General features: G+C 47.4%; 1 protein-coding gene across 1 annotated transcript in view; it reads right to left on the bottom strand.

The window, feature by feature from the left end:
* LOC142304089 (prolactin-releasing peptide receptor-like) overlaps positions 1-13,748 on the bottom strand; it is a 409,557-nt gene extending 395,809 nt beyond the window's left edge. The window contains exon 1 of the mRNA XM_075346111.1: positions 13,407-13,748. The gene's annotated coding sequence lies outside the window, so the exon portion shown is untranslated. The remainder of the gene's footprint in view (positions 1-13,406) is intronic.
* Between the last annotated feature and the right edge of the window lie 8,770 nt (positions 13,749-22,518).

Below are 22,518 nucleotides of genomic sequence, written 5' to 3'. Positions count from 1 at the left end.
ACCCTCTTACACTAGTATACCCTATATCATCAGATAATAGCCAAAGGCCAGAGAAGAATAAGACCACACTATAAACCACAGCTTGCACTTTAGAGGGAAACGAAATAGGGTTGAAAATGCCGAGGCCTGGTTAGCACTGCAAAAGAGAGGAAGATCTCCTAGCGGTATCAGAGACTCACCAATAAGGAATTCTATTGGATTTTCAGATTATCCACTCTATTGTCCGATGGCTGGAATGAATGTATAGACGATATTGCGATGCCCCTTGACTATCAAGTCGTCACAGGGTACTGCACGCTCTTTGTCTTTAGTGCAGTATTCAAATCCCTCATGGCTCTGGGTGCCCATCTTACAGTGCTGCCTCCAACAGCAAATCAAATCCTAGATACACCCTGCACCGCACCCACCAGACACACCAGTGGGCAGCTTGAGCGGAATAGGGTTGCCCACCTAGGGGTCAGGAAGGGGAGGTGAGGAGTGAAGTGAAGGAGTAGCAAAGAGTAGTAGGAGAAGGGAAGTAGCCCTCGAGCTGAGAGGAGCTCAGAGGAAGCTGGGAGTAGTGGCTCCCAGGAGAAGCTGTCTAGGTTGCAGACGGTGGTGTGGACCTAGAGGAGTCGGACCCCTGGTCGCAGGGGATTGAGGCAAGGTGCCTGGACCTGGTAAAGAAAACAGTCAGCAGCCTGGTCCTATCACCAGTCCGGGACCGAAGGCACGGCAGGGTACACGAACCCTAGCTCGGGGAGAAACTTCAGGCAACCCGGCAATTAACCTGCGGAGAACGGAGCCTTTATGGACTGTTCCCACTCGCTCCAGAATTGGGACACTAGTGCAACGAGGGGGATAGGGCCTTCCATACAAGCAGCTCACTAAAATCCCAAGCATGAGCCATGAGAGCAGGCTCCCACACTTAGCCACAGTGGAGAGCGGGGCCCAGCAAGTTCCAGACTACTGGGCAACTAAGGTGACTTTAAACTTTGTTCCAGGATGTAGGTCACAGATCACCAGGCAGCACTGCAGAGAATGGGACCCGGACAAGCTCCCCTTGAGAGGCAGTGGCACCCAGAGACTTGGTTTACTCGGTTGTCTGCTTATTGGCTGAGTGAGTACCTGAGTGATTTCGCCTTCACGGCATCCAGCATCATCCAGAGTCCCGGGGTCTATCCCTACCTTTGGAGGGCAGCGACACCTTGCTGCCCCACTCCATCACCCAGAGTACTCCCAATGGCAGCGGCGGTACTCCCAATTACCGCACACCACGGGTGGCATCACGAACTGTAACTCCCCTGTAAATATCCCCCTTTTACTTTAGAGTGTGGCCCCTAAGCCCCCAGGTCTGGAGACCCTCAAACGGACAATACCCCCAGATCCAAGCAGTTTGATCCTCTGCTGGGGCGGCACAATACGACCTAAGGCCTGTGCCACACTGACGTGAAAATCACGCACGTGCTGCGAGACATGTATTTTCCTTGCGTGTTGCGTGAGGTAAGTAAATGTCTCTGTTACGTGCGGGCCACGTGTGTTCTCCGTGTGCTATCCGCGATAACACACGGAGAACCGGTAATTTACATACTCACGTGGTCCTTGCTGCTGTCCAGGGTGCTGATCTTCGGCTCCAGCCACGCCCACTCCCAGCTGATGCTATTTCCGGCCGAGCGGAGGGGCGAAGATCAGTGCATCATGCCCACCTCCTTAACACGCTCATAATGAGCGCCGGATGGCAGAAACTATTTGCTGTGGAAGATTCTGCAGGGCTGGTGGAGGTGAGTATTTGTTTTTTTTATTTTAAAATAATGACACGTTTTGCTCTGGCGCGTGTCACATGGGACCGCATCCACACTACATCCGTGTGGTACGGGTACAGACCGTGTGACACTCGTGATGCCGGAGAAAAACGGACAGGTCAGCGTGAGAAACTCACGGACACACGTAAGTACGGAACGGACACACGTTCCGTTCAAAAATACTTACGTGTGTCCAATACATTAGGAAAACATTTGTCCACTTGTGTACGTGTCTACGGTACGTGTAGAAAATGACAAGCAAGCACCAGCGGCACGGATGTGTGTCGGAGGCCTAGGGAAGGATTAAAAATTGTGAAAAGCATAGTGTGTTCACTAAACTAATCACCAGCCTCCAAGATCTTGGTCTCTTTGGTAGCGCTCACCAGACCACGGCATCTTAAAACCTATTTTCCTTCCCCAGTTCCAACACTGGACGGCTCCGAAATCAGTGGATGCAGCGATACTTGACACACGGAGACCTCTCACGTGCATATCAGCGTTATGCCTGGATTGCACAATGGTATTAGGGGAGTGTAACAGCTCACAACTTGCTTGTTAACAATATCTATCATCTATCTGCCCTTTTTTTCCCTTAATTTTGCACTTTATATGGAACCCATTCAGAGCAGACTGAAGCGCTCACCGAGCTCATTCTCTTGACAAGACCCCATTAAATAGCTCTTGAAGAACCCCATGAGTAAAGGGAAATGCGCCGAGCAGATGTGCCCATCTTTGAGATAAGTGAAACAAGTGCATTTTTAGGGCTGCTTCTTTTATCAATTTTGAATTTTACCTTCTGTATGAATTTATCAATGTATTGACGTTAGGCAGACTTTTTACGTAATTACAGTACATTAGATTGTCTAAGTATACTCATTAAATTGGGTGTTTTACTTTTCTCTTATTCCACTTCGGTCTTTGGTTATTATCTGGTGATTTAAGGTATGCTGAGATTAGGGTCAGCCTACATTGAGTGGGGCGCCATTTGTGTCTAATACGGTGCCAACCTGCTCGGCTAGGATTTTATATATACAGTATTTCATCGAGCTGAGTCTAAAAAAGAAAAATAAGATAGAAACTACAACTCTGGTTCCTTGGAAATACTTTGTTCTCTGAGTTTAGCGGTAACTTGGTGGGAAGTTGTCCCAAGGACACATTGAGCCTGTGGAGTGGTGCAAAGGGAATTACCCATTACAAACACTGATCTAAAGTAAAAAAAAAAAAATATACATAGTACAGAGACAGGAAAGATCCATGCAGTCTTTTTTTGTGTATAGTGCATAGTGCGTTTATTCTGTCTTATCCCAGCCTTTCGTGCCATAATCAGCCATTAATTTCACATCTCTGCTGACCTTGCCCCAGTCTATACAGCAAAGTAGTACATTTTCTGATGCTATATTTCCTGTAACTAATGTCCTCATGACATGGGGTACTTCAATTGTTATGTAGGTTCAATAATTATGTTGGTGCTTAACTGTGGCCAATTACGACCATTACATTTCAAATACCGGTAATCTGTGCAAAGTAAAATGCAAAGAAAACCTCAAGTACTGTCATCACTCCCCACCTCTCTGCATAATGCCTTCCTGGCAGGGTCTATGAGACTATGTTTCTCGAGAAAATAACACAGATTACGTTCGGAGGTGGGAAAGCCATCCGGACCTCATACTTCTCCCAACAGCTGAACAGTAACAGCCCAATTACATTTGTTCTACAATGTATCAAGTAATATACATCCATTTGGACTTTAATTTATTAGTAATTGCTCAGACTAGATTCAATTGTAACTCAGTTGTTAGCAGTACTAGGTATGTAAAAGGTCTGCAGCCTCCGGATGTAAACCCCACGCATGGGGTCAATTCTGTGAGCGAAGTCTACAACCCTTAACGCAGTATGCTATTCACGGATCACAGAGCGACTCTCAGGAACTCAGCAATGTTCAGATGTAACAGATGTGTACAAAAAAAGAGCACAATATTGGTGGTTAAATACAGTATGGAAAATACTCACTAAAGGAAGCCAACAGAGAACAAAACAAAACTAACATGGCGCTCATGGTGCAATATTGATAAACTCAATATCATTGCAGAAGTATATGTGATGCCCTGGCCGGGCCAGGTAGTCACAGATAGGGCCCCACATTACACCTTTGCCTCACAGGTAACACACAGCCAACCTCAAAACCCTAAACAACCCCCGTCAGGGCTTGATAGACACACCAGGGGGCAGAACCAGGCGGTTAGAAGACGCCCACCTAGGAGTCCTAGACAGCCCGGGGCGGGAAAGAAGTGAGTAGAAGTAGAGAGTTCAAGTTGGAGAGACGTGTGAGCTGGAGCTGTGTGCAGCTCCAGCATAGGAGAGAACCCAAATTGAACAGGTGCTAGGGTAGGAGCCCTGGTGCCTTTGGCTAGGAGGCAGACGGCGGCCGATCAGGCTGAGGGACCCGGTCTGCCCCTACCTTCTATATTGCCTCCCCGCTGTCCGTACCGGTTGCTGCTGAGCCCCTGCTCGGTCCGCTGCCATCAACAGTGACAGCGAAGTCCGTCCCACCAGCCCGTGAGGACCCGCCTGAGGAAGCCGCCGACAGCCACCCCGTTGCCGCCTCGGCACCAATATCAGCTCCGAGAAAGATCAGCCTCCGGAGGGTGCCCTGTCCCGTCGTGAACCCGCCGGTCCCGGAAGAGGCCGTGCCCTGGTCGACCACGGCCCCGGCAATCCGCCCGGCCAAGATGGAAGTGGCTGTTGACTGGAAGTCGGCCCAGCGGGCAAAGCTGGCCGCTCCCAAAACCCAGGCCTCGGCTGAGGCACCGCGGGGCTGCCACTGCCAGGCGGCTGAGCAGGCCATGACACAGCAGGGTTCCCCAGTGCAGGGAGTGTCGGTCGTAGCCGGCACAGGGGACCTCCGGCTGGGCCCGACCCCCGCGCAGAGTGAGCAGGAGCAGGCAGATGCTCCATACTGGGAGTGGCAGTAGCGCCAGCCGGGCCGGGAGATCGCCGCCCGCGAGAAGAGGAAAGCGGAGGTGCTTTAAATGGTAGCGGTTCCCGGCTACCTTTCTGCAAGTCCCTGTTGGGACCCTGTTGATGTCCCCATTTTATAAGTTAAATAATGACATGGCTGAGAACTTGCAGGCCAACCCAAAAACTATTTGGCCTTGTAAATAGTCCCTGACCGCCCTTTTCATCGTCCTGCAGTCTCTGGCTGGTTGGAGGAAGGGCCTGCGGCAGAGTAGGCCGAGGTCCCATCACCACGGAAACCGATGACTACCCTCTGGGTCAGGGGTCCCCTGGATGTGGGGCCTCTGAGAGAGACTGCCGGGTAAGGAACTTATTACCCGGCGCGTGTGGGCAACACCCAGACCCGAACCCGTTTCCTAGACTGGGGAAAAGGGGTGCTGACCTGGTTTTTAGAGGCAGTACCAGGGCTAGGTTTTCTTGGGTAGGTTAAGGTGAAAAGGACCCAGTCCCGTCCCGTTCCCGGTTAATAAAAATGTTTTACTGCAACGTTTAAGTAAACTGCCTCCCATTAAGGGAAGAACTAAGCCTTCATATAATGTAAATATGTTATTATGATTGTAAACATGTTTTATCTTTTTCAGTTCAAAAACAAAATAAACCGGTCATGGTCGGACAGCCCGCGGACGGTCTGTGTTTAACCAAAGGGGAGTGTGACGCCCTGGCCGGGCCAGGTAGTCACAGATAGGGCCCCACATTACACCTTTCCCTCACAGGTAACACACAGCCAACCACAAAACCCTAGTCAGCCCCCTCAGGGCTTGATAGACACACCAGGGGGCAGAACCAGGTGGTTGGAAGACGCCCACCTAGGAGTCCTAGACAGCCCGGGGCGGGAAAGAAGTGAGTTGAAGTAGAGATTTCAAGTTGGAGAGGCGTGTGGGCAGGAGCTGTGTGCAGCTCCAGCATAGGAGAGAACCCAAATTGAACAGGTGCCAGGGTAGGAGCCCTGGTGCCTTTGGCTAAGAGGCAGACGGCAGTCTCCGTCTGCAGGAGCCGGGAAGACGGCTCGGTGGAACTGAGGTAGACCGGGAAAGGGTAGTGGCCCGCCGGTACCGACCTGGGGAACCGACTCGGAAACCGGAGCACAAAGGGGGGGTACTCAGACCCTGAAGCTAGGTCCAGAAGCGACTAGGGGCTAGCTAATTAACTAATTGCGGCCAGGACTATAGGTCCTGTCCCACCCAAAGTCCCGACTGAAGCCAACAGCGCACTGAGAGGGATAAAAAGCCACCGCCACGGCTCAGAGATCCCACGGGGTAGCATCTGCAGGCAAAGGGCTCCTTTGGCGACCACAAGCCAGGAACGGACTCCTGAAGTTGCAAGCACAGGCAGTCCACCATCTTACACAGGTGCAGGAGAAAGACAGAGACCACCAGCCGGGTGGGGGAACCCAAACGCAGCCGGCTGCGGGCACCGACCACCATCACCTTGGTTTACCAGAGACTCGTGTGTTTACTAATAGTGAGTACATCAGCACCCTCCGGTTGCCCATCTCCCTGCACCGCCAAACCCCCAACGGGTCCCGGGGCCACCATCCCTGCCCACGGAGGGGTTAACAACTTACTGCACAACATTTTCCCCGAGTGCCCCGTAACTGCAGCGGTGGTGTCCAATATCACCACACACCGTGGGTGGCGTCACGAATTCCTTACGGCTCCGCCCATACAAATACGTCCTAAATCCACCATCCCATCACTACCCCTTTTCATTTGGAGTGACCGTGAGGCCCCCGGGTTTGGAGACCCTCGAGCCACCCACAGAAGGGCCGGATCCGAGCAGCTCGGCTGCTGAGAGCGGGGCGGTACATATAGAGGCCCACCTAAGAGCAGGGGTCCCCAACTTGTGGCTCGGGAGCTACATGTGGCTCGCAGGATTGTGATATGTGTCTCGCAGCTGTCTGCCAGCTTGTTGCACTAGCACAAGGTCTAGCAAACCGCTATGAAGAGCAGATCTCCAGATGGTCAATTATGTGAGTAGCCCCGCACAGAAGAGCAGATCGGGAGGGCCATATACTGTCCTTGGGAGTTTACAGATAATTTAAGTATGGTGGGCTGGAGACAAGGTGATACTACGTATCAGAGGAGGTGTTTGAAGCTGGATGTGACAATGTGGTGGGAATGCTTGATGCGAGAATACTGAACTGGGGTATTGTGGGAACCCCTGAATTTTTGTTTACTGCCTTGGTGTGATTTTTGTGCAAAAGCTTTAGCTGTCATTATACCAGTAATGTGGGCTCTGTGTGTTAATCCTCGGGCAGGGGGGTTGCAAGCTGGATGTGGCTCAAGACCCTCTCACAGAGCAGAATGCTACTCACTACTCTTTCTTAAGGTAAACCTGTCAGGTCCAATATGCACCCAGAAATATCTAAAAAACTGTCCCACACATCCAACAAAATGTGAACAGGTGCTAGCTGCCAAAACATAGTAACTATAAAATGCATACAGCTGCACACTAAAAAGGCCAAAAATGTACAAGGGAAAATATGACAATGCATTGGCCAATACATAAACTAAATATCTCTCTTTTGCAGTAATGCAGTGCCATATTTTCCCTTGTACATTTTTGGCTTTTTCAGTGTGCAGCTGTATGCATTTTATAGTCAATATGCATCCAGAACCACGAGCAGTTCTGGGTGTATATTTCTAATCCCTGTCTAACAGTCCCTGTATACACTAGCATAGATAAAGAGATCTTTAGAAAAAGTATTTCTAAACATCTTTTATTACATGCTTATGAGCGAGGGTACTAGTCGCAAAGGTGTTAGTTCCTGCTCTCATTCCACCCTCTTAGCATGTTATTATACCCACAGGGGCGTCCTAACATGCTATTTAAAGCCCATTGCCCAACGTCATCAGCGGTGATGCACATACCTGCGGGTCAATGTGCATGATCAAAATGCCCAGCACTTCTGGTCATGCACACTATGAAGCCTAGTGTACACATCACAGCTTCAGATAGGTCTAGTGCGCATGACTGGAAGTGTTGGGACTTCTGATCATGTGCACTGACCCTAAGCTCGGCATCTGAGGTGGTGACAATGGACACAGGTACGCACGTCACCGCTGATGACACTGGGCAGTGTGCATTGAATAAAATGGTGAGTGTGTTCACATGCTAAGAGGGCAGAATGAGCGCAGGAACTAACGCCCTTGTGACTAGTCCCCGGGCTCATTAGCATATCATAAAGGATATTTAGAAATAATTTTTCTAAAGATCTCTTTATCTATACTACTAGATACAGGGAGTGTTAAGGTGGCTTTACACGCTACAAGATCGCTAAAGCGATCTCGTTGGGGTCACAGAATTTGTGACGCACATCCGGCCGCTTTAGCGATGTCGTTGCGTGTGACACCTATGAGCGATTTTGAATTGTCGCAAAAATGTTCAAAATTGCTCATCGGTGACATGGGGGGTCCCTTCCCAATTATCGTTTCTGCTGCAGTAACGATGTTGTTTGTTTGTCGTTCCTGCAGCAGCACATATCGCTATGTGTGACGCTGCTGGAACGACAAACATCTCCTTACCTGCGTCCACCAGAAAAGGAGGAAGGAAGGAGGTGGGCGGCATGTTCCGGCCGCTCATCTCCTCCCCTCCTTTTTTATTGGGGCGGCGGTTCAGTAACGCTGCTGTGACGTCGCTGTGACGCTGAACGAACCGTCCCCTTAGAAAGGAGGCGGTTCGCCAGTCACAGCGACGTCGCTGCACAGGTATGTGCGTGTGATGCTGCCGTAGCGATAATGTTTGCTACGGCAGCGATCACCACATATCGTTACAACGACGGGGGCGGGTGATATCACGCTCGATATCGCTAGCAATTGCTAGTGATGTCGTAGCGTGTAAAGCGGCCCTAAGACAGGAATTAGCAATTTCCACCCTGAAATCCTCATGGTTCTGGGTGCATATTGCACCTGACAGGTTCCTTTTAAGAGCTGAATGTGTCTCTCAAGGTCAGAAAGGTTGGGGACCATTGCCTTACAGTTTTGTGCTAAAACAAGCACAACATTACTGTAGCATGTGTAAGAAGAAATTGAGCCAGTGTCCAGATCCTTGTAGCACAAGTTGCAGGACTGGATTGCCCAGCTAAGGTGACATAATATGAGAGTGAAAGCGTGTTGAGTGTGGCACCCCTGAGGCTTCAGTCGCCACAGAGTATTGCACCCAACATTGGGTGTAATGCTAAGCCCGGTTCCTGAGGAGATCAGTCCCGGTTTTAACACATTACACACTCAAATACACATCAGGCTAGGGTAGGGTAATAAAGGGGTCACTGACAGAGAGGCATTTATAGGATGCCCTCAACAGGGGCCCTAGTCTCATTAGCCTAGAACCTGGGAGGGGGGAGAAGCAGCCAGCAGGGGGAGTTAGGGGGAGCCAACAGAACAGTTAGAGAATTCTCCAGCAGGAGAGCAATGGAACACTTGTGCCTCACAGGTGCTCCGGTGGGAAGGAGGAGAAAGTTCATACGGTTGCCATGGGGAGAGTGAACCTGTTCCCCTCGGAACCGATAACACACAGGGCTGCAGGACCCTAGGGAAGTTCATACTTCACATTGGTTTTCCGGCATCTGCCTGGATGGGGAAAGTTTCAAACTTCCCTGACCACACAGCACCTGACATCACAGTGCCATATATTATCCAGGGCCTTGCATCAAGGCGGACCCCACATCGGAACTGTGGCACCTGTAGATAGGGACAAGAGTACATCTCGTGAAACCCAGGGTCCCCTCATAGCTTCAAGCCAGGGGATCCACAGACAGGCGTTACAAGGAGAAACCCACCGAACACCAAAGCGGACTGATCTCTAAAGGGATTCGGGTTCAACGGTGCCCTTCATAGCAAGTCACCGGTATTACCTGGGTGAGCGGCATTGTACAAAAGTGAGTAAACAATCTGGAACCACAACCATAGACTCTGACTCTTTATTACCCGTACTGCCACTGCATGCCGCCATTAATACACCCCTCATCACCCTCCCCAGGGCCCGCTCTACCTGTGGAGAGCAATACCACACCTGGTTGCTACTACCATCTGCCCTGGAGGACAGCGACAGCAGCGTTGGCGCATTGCCCGGCTGCATACCAGGTGGTGTCATGACAAACACCTCACAACTACCCCCAACATCTCTCCCCTGCCATCTTCTGTACGCCGCGTGGCAACAGAGCCGGGCTAGGCCGCCCTGTGATGGCGACATTTGACGACCCGGCGACGAGTAGGTTAAACGCACCTGCCCCGTTGGGCACTACATTAGCACTGTGCTGGTATGGACATCTATATATCTGGAAAGGAAGGTAACTTTTCTATTATCTCCAGGTGAATTTTTCTAACTTGGAATCCAACAAAATAAATGGCCATACTAACACTATGGTCATCACAGTTTTGCTGCACACCCACATCACACAGTATTGAGACACAGCCCTTGCTAAGTACCAACAAAAGCATAACAGTCTCTCAGCCCATTTCACAATGTAAAGCCCACTTTACACGCTGCAATGTATCTTACAATGTGTCGGCGGGGTCACGTCGTAAGTGACGCACATCCGGCATCGTAAGGTACATTGCAGTGTGTGACAGGTACGTGCGATTGCGATTGAACGGTAAAACGTTCATCGCATACACATTGTACCTTTCTCTAGAATTGCACGTCAGATTGTTCATCGTACCCGGGGTAGCACACATCGCAGTGTGTGACACCCCAGGAACGATGAACAGATCTTACCTGCGTCCTGCGGCTCCCGGCCAGCAATGCGGAAGGAAGGCGGTGGACGGGATGTTTACGTCCCGCTCAGCTCCGCCCCTCCGCTTCTATTGGCCGGCTGCCGCGTGACGTCGCTGTGATGCCGAACGTCACTCCCACTCCAGGAAGTGGACGTTCGCCGCCCACATCAAGGTCGTATGGACGGGTAAGTACATTTGACGGGGGTTAATCGTCTGTGTGGCACATTCAACACATTGAACGTGTCGCACATACGATGGGGGCGGTTACGATTGCATACAATATCGTATGCTGGATCGTAAGGTGTAAAGCAGGCTTAAGGGAGTTGCATGATTTAGCTGTCTTGATCAGTCACTGTGTCACGTCACAATCCAGGGTGACAGAACGATGCCTAAGCAGTGCAGTGTAGTGCAGAAATTGTAGTTTCCACATGTGTCACCACTGGCAAAGCCAAATTGCATTCCTAACACTACACATGTTTCATCTTTAAAAGGCACTATACATGCATTAAAAACACAGACAGAAGTGAACAAGGGAAAGGCCACCAATTCCTTTACTTGCGCTCCACAGCTGAAGGAAACAAAGGGAATCTGTCAACAGGTGTTTAGATTCCATTTGAAGTCCCTGTAATGATGACATCCCTACCTTTATTTCAGAATTGCAGCCTCTTTCCTTCTTTCCCTGCTGCACCAGGTAATGATGGTGCTTGCACAAAATCTTGGTAGAGGAAACAGGTCACAGAGAAAAGCGACCTATCAGTCACTGATAAGAGGCCGGCTTTGGGTGGGGAAAGAGCACGAGAGGTCAGGGAGCTGTAAGCTCAAGCCCCCTGTACTTGTTGCTTATTTGCATGGAAATTATCCCATGGAGTTTCTAAAACAGAGCCACAGACTTATAGAATAAATAACTATTACAAGGACTTTACATAAAGGATCTGAGCTTGGGAGTAAAAAAACCTGCTAATAGGCTTCCTTTAAAGGGGTGTTTACAAGTTTAATGGGGGATGATTTTATGATCAATGGGAGTACGACCACCATGGCCCCCATCAATACCAGGAAATGGGGCTTGATCGATCATGCACACTTCCTCTCCATTCATTCCTAATTAAAGCATCGGATTGCCGAGTGCAGCACTTTGCTGATCTGCATGTCTATTGTAATCTACTACATTCAGCCAGAGCTGAGCCCTGGTTCTCAAGATCAGTGGGGGCCATGGCAGTTGGACCCCCAAAGATCAGAAATTTGGATTGGAGATGACTTTCAAACTTGAGAATACCCCCCCCCCCCTCAGTCAGAAAAGGGTGATCCACGGTTTCCACATTCCACTTGGATCACGTTCTAAAAAACTGAGTAATATTGGTCTTAGGGTATGTGGTCACGTTCTGGACGCAACGAGTCCTGAGCTGCGGGACCGCAAGTCTCCTTCACAGGAGAACGCAGGAAACCGCAGCTTCTTGTTCCCACTATCAGGGTTCAGTGCGCTGCGGTCTTTCGCTTGTGTTTTCCCTATGGAGGATGCATGCAAATCCACAGCAAACAATTGACATGCTGCACTCTAGAAAGACGCACCACAGGTCAGTGTTTGCTGTGAAAAAAACAAGCACAGTGGGCACGTGATTTCTAGAAATCCCATCCACTGTGCTTGTACTGTAGAACACAGCTTTTTGGACACAGCTGACGCTTGCTACGTCCAAAATGCAGCAGACACTGATCGTGGGCACGTACCCTTACATTTCTCAAAAAATGTTGATTGCTCACAGTTAATAAAAAAATCTACATTTTTGGAGTCTGGAATTCCACCTACTGGAAAGAGACTTTACAGCAATACAACATCTTGCTAACTAAAGTTCTCATATATTTATACCCTTGTTCATGTTATCAAGGAAGGAATGAAGAGTTCCGGGGATATGTCTATAAACCATGACATATGCTATTTTTACAGCACTATACTTTTTTTCTCATGCTTTTGAGAAACTCTGAAATGTACATCCGGTTATACCGATCAACCTACACAATCAGTTCCATTTTCACTGGTAATTCTGCAGTGATCAGCAGCCTGGACAAGCCATGCCAATAGTCACCCACCGGCTGACACACTGAATGGAGGCTCTCATCTATAGGCACCCAACATGAATGAGATGTGGACTACCTATACTCAATAATGATAACAATACAAACAGTAAGGATTTCTACTGCATGTAGCTCACTAATACAATATTTTTCATGACGGTTACACTTTTAAACAAGATTTACACCCAAGTGATGTGAAGGATAATAGGAGAAATAGTAAACCTATCCCTTAGTTGTCTTGCTCTTATCACTCCTCAGAACTGTAATTTAGTATAGTACTCACTATGGGATCTGAGTGCCCCTGGACATATAAGACACAACCTGAGTATATACTTGGATATAGAGAGTTTCTTCATTTGGGGCAATAATTTAACTCAATGCCCTATAGCCAAATACGCCTGGCACCCAGCGCCAGGTGCACCAGCCCTGCCAGTCCTCCAACTACTAATAATTGTACCTATGGACATTGTCATTATCTAATAATGAATTTACTAAATTTCCTGGAATCTCTTCAGGTTATGAATGACTAATAAAGAACAGAAGACGGGGAATAGATGCAAATGAATCACTGGGATAAAACACAAGTTGCAGCTGACAGGCATCACACAATCACTGCCACCTTCATAGGGGACAATAGAATATTTGTGACTGTCAATGAGAGACATTCAGGAAGCAATCAACTTCTCTGTATAATATAATGAGTTAATGACACATGCTGGCAATCCTTACAGATCAGAACGTCTTTCTAAACTGCTCTCCACACTATGGAGCTGGGAAAGCTGCTGCGCAATAAAACATGCGAAGGAAATGAAGACAGATGCATACTTACATGTCTGTGACATTCTCAGTCTGCAGAAGGAGAGCAACAGATGTGTGTCTGCTGAAGTCTTCAAAATCCAAACAATAGATCACCCTAACCTCTAAGTGGGATCTATGACCTGTGAATCCTGATATTGGATATATGGGAACTCGTATGTAACATCCAGGCAGAGTAAGCGGATGGGATGGGGTTAACCAGTGAGTGACACAGCTGGCCTCTGTGCTCAGTAAAGGACTGGCACTAGCCCCTCTATTGCTCCTGCGCTGGTTGCTGAATGCAACAGTTTCCCCATACAGAGGGGTTCGGAATATTACTACTTTATGTCCGACTCTCGGCTTTATTCTCCCTGTAAATCCCTCCCAGAGATCTGATGGGAGTATGCAACAGAAGAAGAGTTAATGCTTTTACCTAGAGAGGAGCAGCATTGATCCTATTATTCCTCCTGCTCCTTGGTGCATTAATGCTGGTGAGAAAGGGAGAAGAGGTGTTATACATATGTAGCAGTGCTGAGGATATCATTTAACTATTTGAAGCCTCATTCTTGGAGCATTGTGATTCTATCTATCTATCTATCCTCTATCTCTCTATCTCTCCCTCTATCCTCTATCTCTCTATCTATCCTCTAGCTATCTCTCTCTATTCTCTATCTCTCTCTATCCTTTATCTATATATCAATCTATCTATCTCTATCCCCTATCTATATCTCTATCCTTTATTTATCTATCTCTCCCTTTATCCTCTTAGCTATCTATCTCTCTCTATCCTTTATCTATCTATCAATCTATCTATCTCTATCCCCTATCTATATCTCTATCCTTTATTTATCTATCTCTCCCTTTATCCTCTAGCTATCTCTCTCTATCCTTTATCTATCTATCTCCTACCTATATCTTTATCCTTTATCTCTATCTATCTCTATCCTTTATCTCTATCCCCTATCTATATCTCTATCCATCTGTCTATCTATCCTATATCTCTCTATCATCTATCTTCTATCTTTCTATCATCTGTCTATCTCTATCATCTATCATCTATCTAGCTCTCTATTATCTTTTTCTATCCTTTATCTATATCTATCTATCTATCTATCCTATATCTCTCTATCATCTATCTATCTATCCTCCCTCTATCTCTCTATCATTTATCTAGCTATCTATCCTCTATCCCCTATCTATCTTTCTGTCTATGACCGAGCTATCTCACTATCCTCTATCTCTCTATTATCTATCCTCTATCTTTTTGTCTATTATCTCTCTATCCTCTCTCTATCCTCTATATATATATCTCTCTATCCTCTATAGCTCTCTCTATATTATATCTATCTCTCTATCCCCTATTGATCTCTCTATTCCCTATCTATTTCTCTATCCCCTATCTATCCCCTATCTATCATCTGTACGTGCTACCCTAAGATTACAAATTGTGAAAAATTAGATGAGAAATAACCAATTCATCACTACTATGTACTATGTAGATATCTGCAATATCGACATATTTAACTGAATTTATTGCCCAATACTACATAGTATTTAACTTTTATTTTGACAGTTAAAGGATCACACTTATATTTTATTTTACCCTTAAAGTATGGGGGTGGGGGAGGGGGGTGAGGGTGTATCTTTTATTGAGAGCATTACATACACTTAGTAAGTGGTTAGAAGGCTGCACTTATATACAGTATGTGAGATGTCTCAGTGCTGTTCTTGACAGATGAAGAAGAGCAGATTTTGTCATTAAAGCAAAATGTTTCCTGTTATTTATAAATAAGAGAGGAAAGATTTATAAATACACGTTTACATTTTTACTTGTTCGGCAATTTTATAAATATTGATACCACATAGGGAAATACAGATCCATTTATACTTATTTTGTCTTTATTAAAAAAAATGTTTTTAATTTTTAAAAACATCGCTTTACACTGAAATGCTATGCTAGCACTGAACATAACATTGAATATAAGACATTTGGACCTGCATTACTGCTTTAGAGAATAGGTTAAACCCCAATGATTCCTCCCATCTGTTATTTATGCTGATTCTTTTATAGAATCGTTTTACTAAGTGGCTAGAAGGACCTGTGCTGATGTCATACCCATGTGACAAGAAGGGGCGGGGCCTCAGCCAACATAGCTGATACCAAGAAGTAACATTATTTTTCTGTTGGCGGAGGCCCCGCCCCTCCTGGTGACATGGGTATGACATCAGCACAAGTTCTTCTAGCACTTAGTAAAATGATTCTATAATAGAATTAGCATAAATAACAGATGAGAGGAACAAAAGGCAGGGTAATGGGAATCACTATGAATACCCACCCCAGCTATCAGCTGATCGGCAGCTGCTGCCAGTCAAAAAGCTGCTCATTTTACAAACTTTACTTGCTTGTGTTTCAAAACCTATACATCCTAGCTAAAAACTAAGGGTATGTATAGAATCAGCCTGATAGTGCCAGTATAGCACTGGATTTAGGTCATGTAGGAAAATCCTGGTGATTGGTGTGCTTTAAGTGCAACATTTCAAATACTTGTTTTCTAGATATCTTTGCCTCTATTTGACTTAATAAAGCCAGAGCTGTCAATCAACGATGAGGAGAGTTGACATGGAGGGAAAACAAGTAGGTGGGAAGGTGCACTTAACCCCTTCACCCAGTGTAATTTTCAATTTTTCCTTTTCGTTTTTTTCTCCTCTTCTTCCGAAAGTCATAACTTTTTATTTTTTTCATCAATATTACCATATGAGGGCTTATTTTTTGCAGGATCAGTTGTACTTTTGAATGGAACCATTAGCTTAACCATATAGTGTACTGAAAAATGGGACAAATATTCCAAATGTGGAGAAATAGTGAAAAAAGTGAATTCCACAATGTTTTTTTTATTCACTATGTTCACTATATGGTACAACTGATGTGTCGGTGTGATGCCTTATGTCGGTATGAGTTCGTAGACATCAAACATGTATACTTTTACTTTTATCTAAGTGGTGAAAAAAAATCAGACGTTTGTCCATATACAGAATAATGCTCTTGTTGCCATTTTCAAAGATCCGTAGCGTTCTCATTTTTTGGGATCTGGGACTCAGTGATGGCTTATTTTTTTGTCTTGAGTTGATGTTTTTAATGATACCATTTTTGTGTAAATGTGCTGTATTGATTGCCTGTTATTGCATTTTAAATAAATGTTACGACAACCAAAAAATGTAATTCTGGCATTTGGAATATTTTTCACACTTCTCGGTGTATCGATCAGATTTATTGATTTTATATTTTGATGGATTGGGCATTTCTGATCATAGCAGTACCAAATATGTGTAATTTTTTAAATTTTTTTCATTTTTTCAATGGGACGAAATGAGGTAATTTGAACTTTTAGGTTTTTCTTACTTTTTTCATATTTTTTAAAACATTGTTTTACATATTTTCTTTATTTTACTAGTCTCCCTAAGGGACTTTATCACTGCACCGTTCAGTCGCCTGTGCATTTCTGCTGATCAGAGCAGCATTGCTCTGATCAGCAGAAATGCTCATCGCCTGTGAGTGCCGATGCTGTCGGCTCTAAAAAGGAAGTGAGTCATGGCAGCGTAAGGGGTTATCAGCTGACCCCACACTACCATGACAACATATTGGCACCCCGTGATTGCGTTACGGGGCTGCCAGTGGCAGTGGGGAACATCGTGATCCCCGCTGCGGCCCTTTAAATTGTGCTGTCAGTGTTTCACTACACGATCTAAGGGGTTAACAGGAGTGAGTGGAACTCTGATCCACATATGCCTGTTAACCACACATGATCAGATCAGCCGAAATGTGTGGGAATACTGCTTGCTCATTGCTGGAGCCTGCGGTAATCGGGGGGAGATGACCAAGGACATACGTCCTCACTCATAGTCCTATGAGTAAGGACATATCTCCGAAACGCATAAGGCGGGGCTGGATGCCCGGAATATGCAATTTTAATGAAGGATTTTAAGTGTCAAAGTTTTGAACAATTTCATGAGGAACGGTGTGCGGGATTCCTACGTCTTTTTCTTGCATTGAATTGCAGATGCCAGCCACTTCATCCCAGCACCTGTGGATCCAGATCATTAAGTGGTGAGCCTGCTAAATTTTCCTATTGACCAAGAACACATGAGTATGTCCTTGGTTGTAAACAGGTTAACTTTATGGCCCCTACCATCTGTACTTGGTTTGGATAAACATCCCGTACTGACAGAGTCCCATTAATTAGCAGGGTACTGTAGCTATACGGTGTATGTAACATTACGTTGCATTGGTTGTACACTGGAATAGGTTATTTATCAATGCTGCACTGAGCTGACTTCCCGGACATTGGTTGAGAAGTGGCTGAAAATCCAATCAGAAATCATTGTTCATGGTCAACAACAACTTATTCTATATATTTCCAGCAAAAGTGTTCCTGTGACTTGCATTAATCATTTGCTTTGTACTCAGGGTTTTCTTTTTACCTCTTTGTTGGTGGCACAAGTGTTGTCTATATCTGAGCCATAATGAAAAGCTCCGAAATAACCTTGAACCTTCCACAATGTCTCCAGTACTTGTTATATGCAGGGAAGAGATCAACACCCTGGTATATATTATTGCAAGATTTCAAAATCACGTAATAAATATGAACTACGCGGTATATGAGTATTTCAAAACCATCTATTGTATAATGATGATAATAATATATGTCATAACAAACAATATTTGTCACCACTCCTGAAATATCGATTATATTAAATAATTGTATTTTCCATAAAATAATAGTTCTGTAGCATATTATTTTCTTTTACATCTTTTCGGTCAGGATACCCCACTTGTCACGTTTCTTTAACCCTTTCCCAACACGGAAAGTTTTCATTCTTGCATTGTCATTTTTTAACTCCAATTCATCGAAGAGCCATAACTGTTTTTAAGGCCGGGATCTCACGAGCGTATGAATTGGATGAGTGCAATCTTGGGTTATTCGTGGATTGAGTTGTGGTTTTCAATGATACAATTCACATTTCCATATACAAGGAATGTAATAGGAAACTAAAAAGAAAATCCAAACGGGATGAAATGCTGCAAAAATTCCGCTGTTGCTTATTTTTTTTGAGCTTATTTCTCTAGTGTTCATTATGCAGTGAATATGGTAATATGATTGAGCAGGTCGGTATGATTAAAGACATATATATATATATATATATATATATATATATTGTGAGACTGTGACCGGGGTTATCTATGACGGCCGGTATGTCTCGCCCCGGTTGTGCTCACTACATGATAGGAAGTAACTCCACTCCAGGGTTAATGCTGTTTCCCTACAGGCTTAAGGAAGGGTTAAAAGGAAACAGGAACGAGGGCAGGTGTGTCGGGTGTGAGGGAGTGATCACATCTCCCTGAGTTCTCTGCCGGAAAGGCACATATGTACTATTGTGGACTTTTTCTTTGGATAATAAACCGTGTGCTGTGAACCTTGGTGCCTGGATCCCGTGTCTTCTGCAGCGCAGCCGACGACGCTACCTCACATATGGTGGAGAATCGGCGGGCATGACAGCCGGTGAGGTGTAGCATCCATCCCTGGTGACCCAGCTGCGCATGTCCTGGATTCGAGCGGCTATACTACAGCCCAAACCCGGCGACGCCATGGAGGACATACTGAAGCATTTGGCTCAGGCTAATGCACAGCAGCAACAGGCTAATGCACAGCAGCAACAGACCAATGCACACCTGCTCCAATCCTTGCAAGTGCAGGAAAAAAAACTCCAAGAACAGATGGATCAAGCCAATGCACGTCAGCAGCAAGCCTTGCAATTGCAGGAAAAAAGGCACCAAGAACAGATGGTTCTCCTGGCCAAGTCGATCCAGGCCGGACCGGCAGCAACAACCCCAGGACCGGGTGACGACGGCAGCGTCCGGAAAGCGGTGAGACAAGCGTTGCAAAAGATGACCCCGGGGGATGATGTGGAAGCGTTCCTGGCGGTGTTAGAGCGGGTGGCCGAGCGGGAAAAACTGCCGACCCCCCAGTGGGCTGAGGTATTGTCGCCCTATCTGACGGGGGAGCCCCAAAAAGCATATCTGGACCTCTGTACCGAGGACGCCTTAGAATATGCAACCCTGAAAGCCGAAATACTTGCTCGGATGGGGGTGAATACATATGTACGGGCTCAGCGGGTAAGTCAGTGGTTCTATGAGGAAGCCAAACCCGTACGCTCCCAGGCCTATGACTTGTTGCATCTCATAAAAAAGTGGTTGCAGCCTGACACTCTGAGCCCGGCGCAAATGGTAGAAAGGGTAGTTGTTGACCGTTTTGTACGCACTTTACCCGTCACCATTCAACGGTGGGTTGGACAGGGCGACCCAAGTACCCTGGACCAATTAGTATGCCTGGTAGAGCGGCATGTGGCTACGCAGGACTTGATACGGGACACTGAGACTTTGCATACCGCCCGTCGGTCCGGCCCCTCCAAGCCTAGGGCCAAGGACCCACCGCTGACACCGGTGCGGGAGTCCGCTACCGTCCCGTCTGAGGCCGCACCCTCCGTCCCTGAGGTCCGGAAAACTATGCACCCTAAACGACAACTCGTCAAGGGGGTGTCCTTCCCTATTAGATGTTGGTGGTGCCAGCGGGTGGGACATATGGAAGCCCAGTGTCCACTCACCACGGAGCCCATGGATTGTGGTGTTACCCGGCGGGGTTCAATGTATGCTCAGGTGGTGTGTACCGCTGACCTGGTCTACCCAGAGACTGAGCCCCACTTGTGCCAAATACAGGTGAATGGATGTCCGGTTACAGGCTTGTTGGATTCCGGAAGCTTAGTGACCCTTGTGCGATCAACCCTAAGGGCTAAAGTAAAGGCCACAGGACGTACCGTGGGGGTGGTTTGCATACATGGGGACCGCCGAGACTATCCCACGGGGATAGTCACCATCACAGCACCTTGCGGTCAGGTGCAACATGAGGTGGGACTTATTAATACTCTTCCCTATGATGTGATCCTAGGAAGGGATCTGCCCTATTTTTGGACTTTATGGAAGGGACCTCCTAAGTCCCCTCAGATATTGGTCAGTCCGGGACCTGAGCCCTACAATCCTGAATCCGGGACGCCTGCCGTAGGGGTCCCCATGATAGGGACAGGATGTGAACCTGATAGGTCGCCCCTAGAGGTATTGGCAGGAGAGGCTGAGACGGTCGAGCCCATCCCGGAGTTGGAGGCGTCCCCGGATACGTTTGGGACAGCCCAACTCCAGGACCCTACATTAATACATGCCCGGAGTCGGGTGACAGTAGTTGACGGGGTGGCACAGCTGCCTGGTGCCCAGGTAAGATACCCCCATTTCGTTCTTAAGCAGGATTTACTCTACCGGGTAGATGAAATACGGGGCGTAGGGGTAGAGCAGTTGGTGGTGCCCCAGCCGTATCGCAGGCGGGTCCTCAACTTGGCTCATAAACACCTGATGAGTGGTCACCTAGGGGTCAAGAAAACGCAGGAGCGAATATTGCAAAGGTTCTATTGGCCCGGGGTCTTTGGGGAGGTAAAACGGTTCTGCGAAACCTGCCCGGAGTGTCAGCTTACCGCACCCCTGACCCACTTTCGCAGTCCGTTGGTACCGTTACCCATTATAGAAGTGCCTTTTGAACGGATAGGGATGGATCTGGTGGGGCCCCTCGTAAAGTCTGCTCGAGGGCACCAGCATATCCTAGTGATCGTTGACTATGCCACCCGGTATCCAGAGGCGATACCTCTCAGACATACTGCAGCAAAGCTTATAGCTCGGGAGTTGTTTGCTGTGTTCTGCCGGGTGGGGTTGCCCAAGGAGATCCTTACGGATCAGGGGACCCCATTCATGTCTAAAGTGACCAAAGAGCTATGCCGGCTACTCCAGATCAAGCAGTTGCGTACGTCTGTGTATCATCCTCAGACTGATGGTTTAGTGGAACGATTCAATAAAACCCTGAAAACCATGCTCAAAAGGGTGATTTCCAAAGACGGGAAAGACTGGGATATGATGCTTCCCTATTTGATGTTTGCCATACGAGAGGTGCCACAGGCATCCACGGGGTTTTCGCCTTTTGAATTGTTATACGGGCGACATCCCCGGGGATTGTTGGACCTGGCAAAAGAAACCTGGGAGCAGGAGCCCACCCCCCATAAAAGTGTGATTGAACACATTTTAGGAATGCAGAACCGCATAAGCGCGGTCATGCCAATTGTGAAGGAGCATTTACAGGAGGCTCAGGCCGCGCAAAGCGGCCGCTACAATAGACAAGCCACCGTGCGGACCTTTAAACCCGGGGATCGGGTGTTGGTATTGATCCCCACGGCGGAGAGTAAATTCCTGGCTCAGTGGCAAGGCCCCTACGAGATAAAGGAAAGAGTCGGGGTGGTCAACTATAAGGTATTGCAGCCCGGTAGGCGGAAACCTGAACAAATATACCATGTTAACCTATTAAAACCTTGGCAGGAACAGGAAAGCCTGATGGTTGATTTTCCCCCATCTCCCTCCTCTTCGGGTCGTTCAAACCCGGCTCCAGCAACCTCCGGAGAGGACGAACCGGAAGTAAGGAATTGGAGAAGCCCTCACCAAGCAACAGAGGCGAGAGGCCAGACGGCTGGTTCAGCAGAACCCCGATGTCTTCTCCGAGTTGCCGGGTAGGACCAGTCTGATACGACATGACATTGTCACCGAGCCTCACCTGAAGGTACGCCTGAAGTCATACCGGGTGCCGGAGGCTCGAAGACAACCCATATCAGAGGAAGTGAAGACAATGCTACGCCTGGGGGTCATCGAAAAATCCCGGAGTGAATGGGCTAGTCCTATTGTCCTAATACCAAAACCCGATGGCTCCTTAAGGTTCTGCAATGACTTTAGGAGATTGAACGAAATATCCAAGTTCGATCTATACCCCATGCCCCGGGTGGATGAGCTGATTGATAGGCTGGGACAGGCGCGATATTTTACCACGCTCGACCTGACCAAGGGGTACTGGCAGGTGCCACTGACGGAGTCCACCAAGGAGAAAACCGCTTTTGTTACGCCGGAGGGTCTCTTCCACTATGTTGTCTTGCCTTTTGGGTTACATGGCGCTCCGGCCACGTTCCAGAGGTTGATGGACTTAGTGCTGGAACCCCACCAGGCGTATGCA

The sequence above is a fragment of the Anomaloglossus baeobatrachus genome, chromosome 4, assembly GCF_048569485.1.
Source record: "Anomaloglossus baeobatrachus isolate aAnoBae1 chromosome 4, aAnoBae1.hap1, whole genome shotgun sequence".
NCBI lineage: Eukaryota > Metazoa > Chordata > Amphibia > Anura > Aromobatidae > Anomaloglossus > Anomaloglossus baeobatrachus.
The sequence above is the reverse complement of the archived record's forward strand: the minus strand, read 5'-3'. Positions and strand labels throughout refer to the sequence as shown.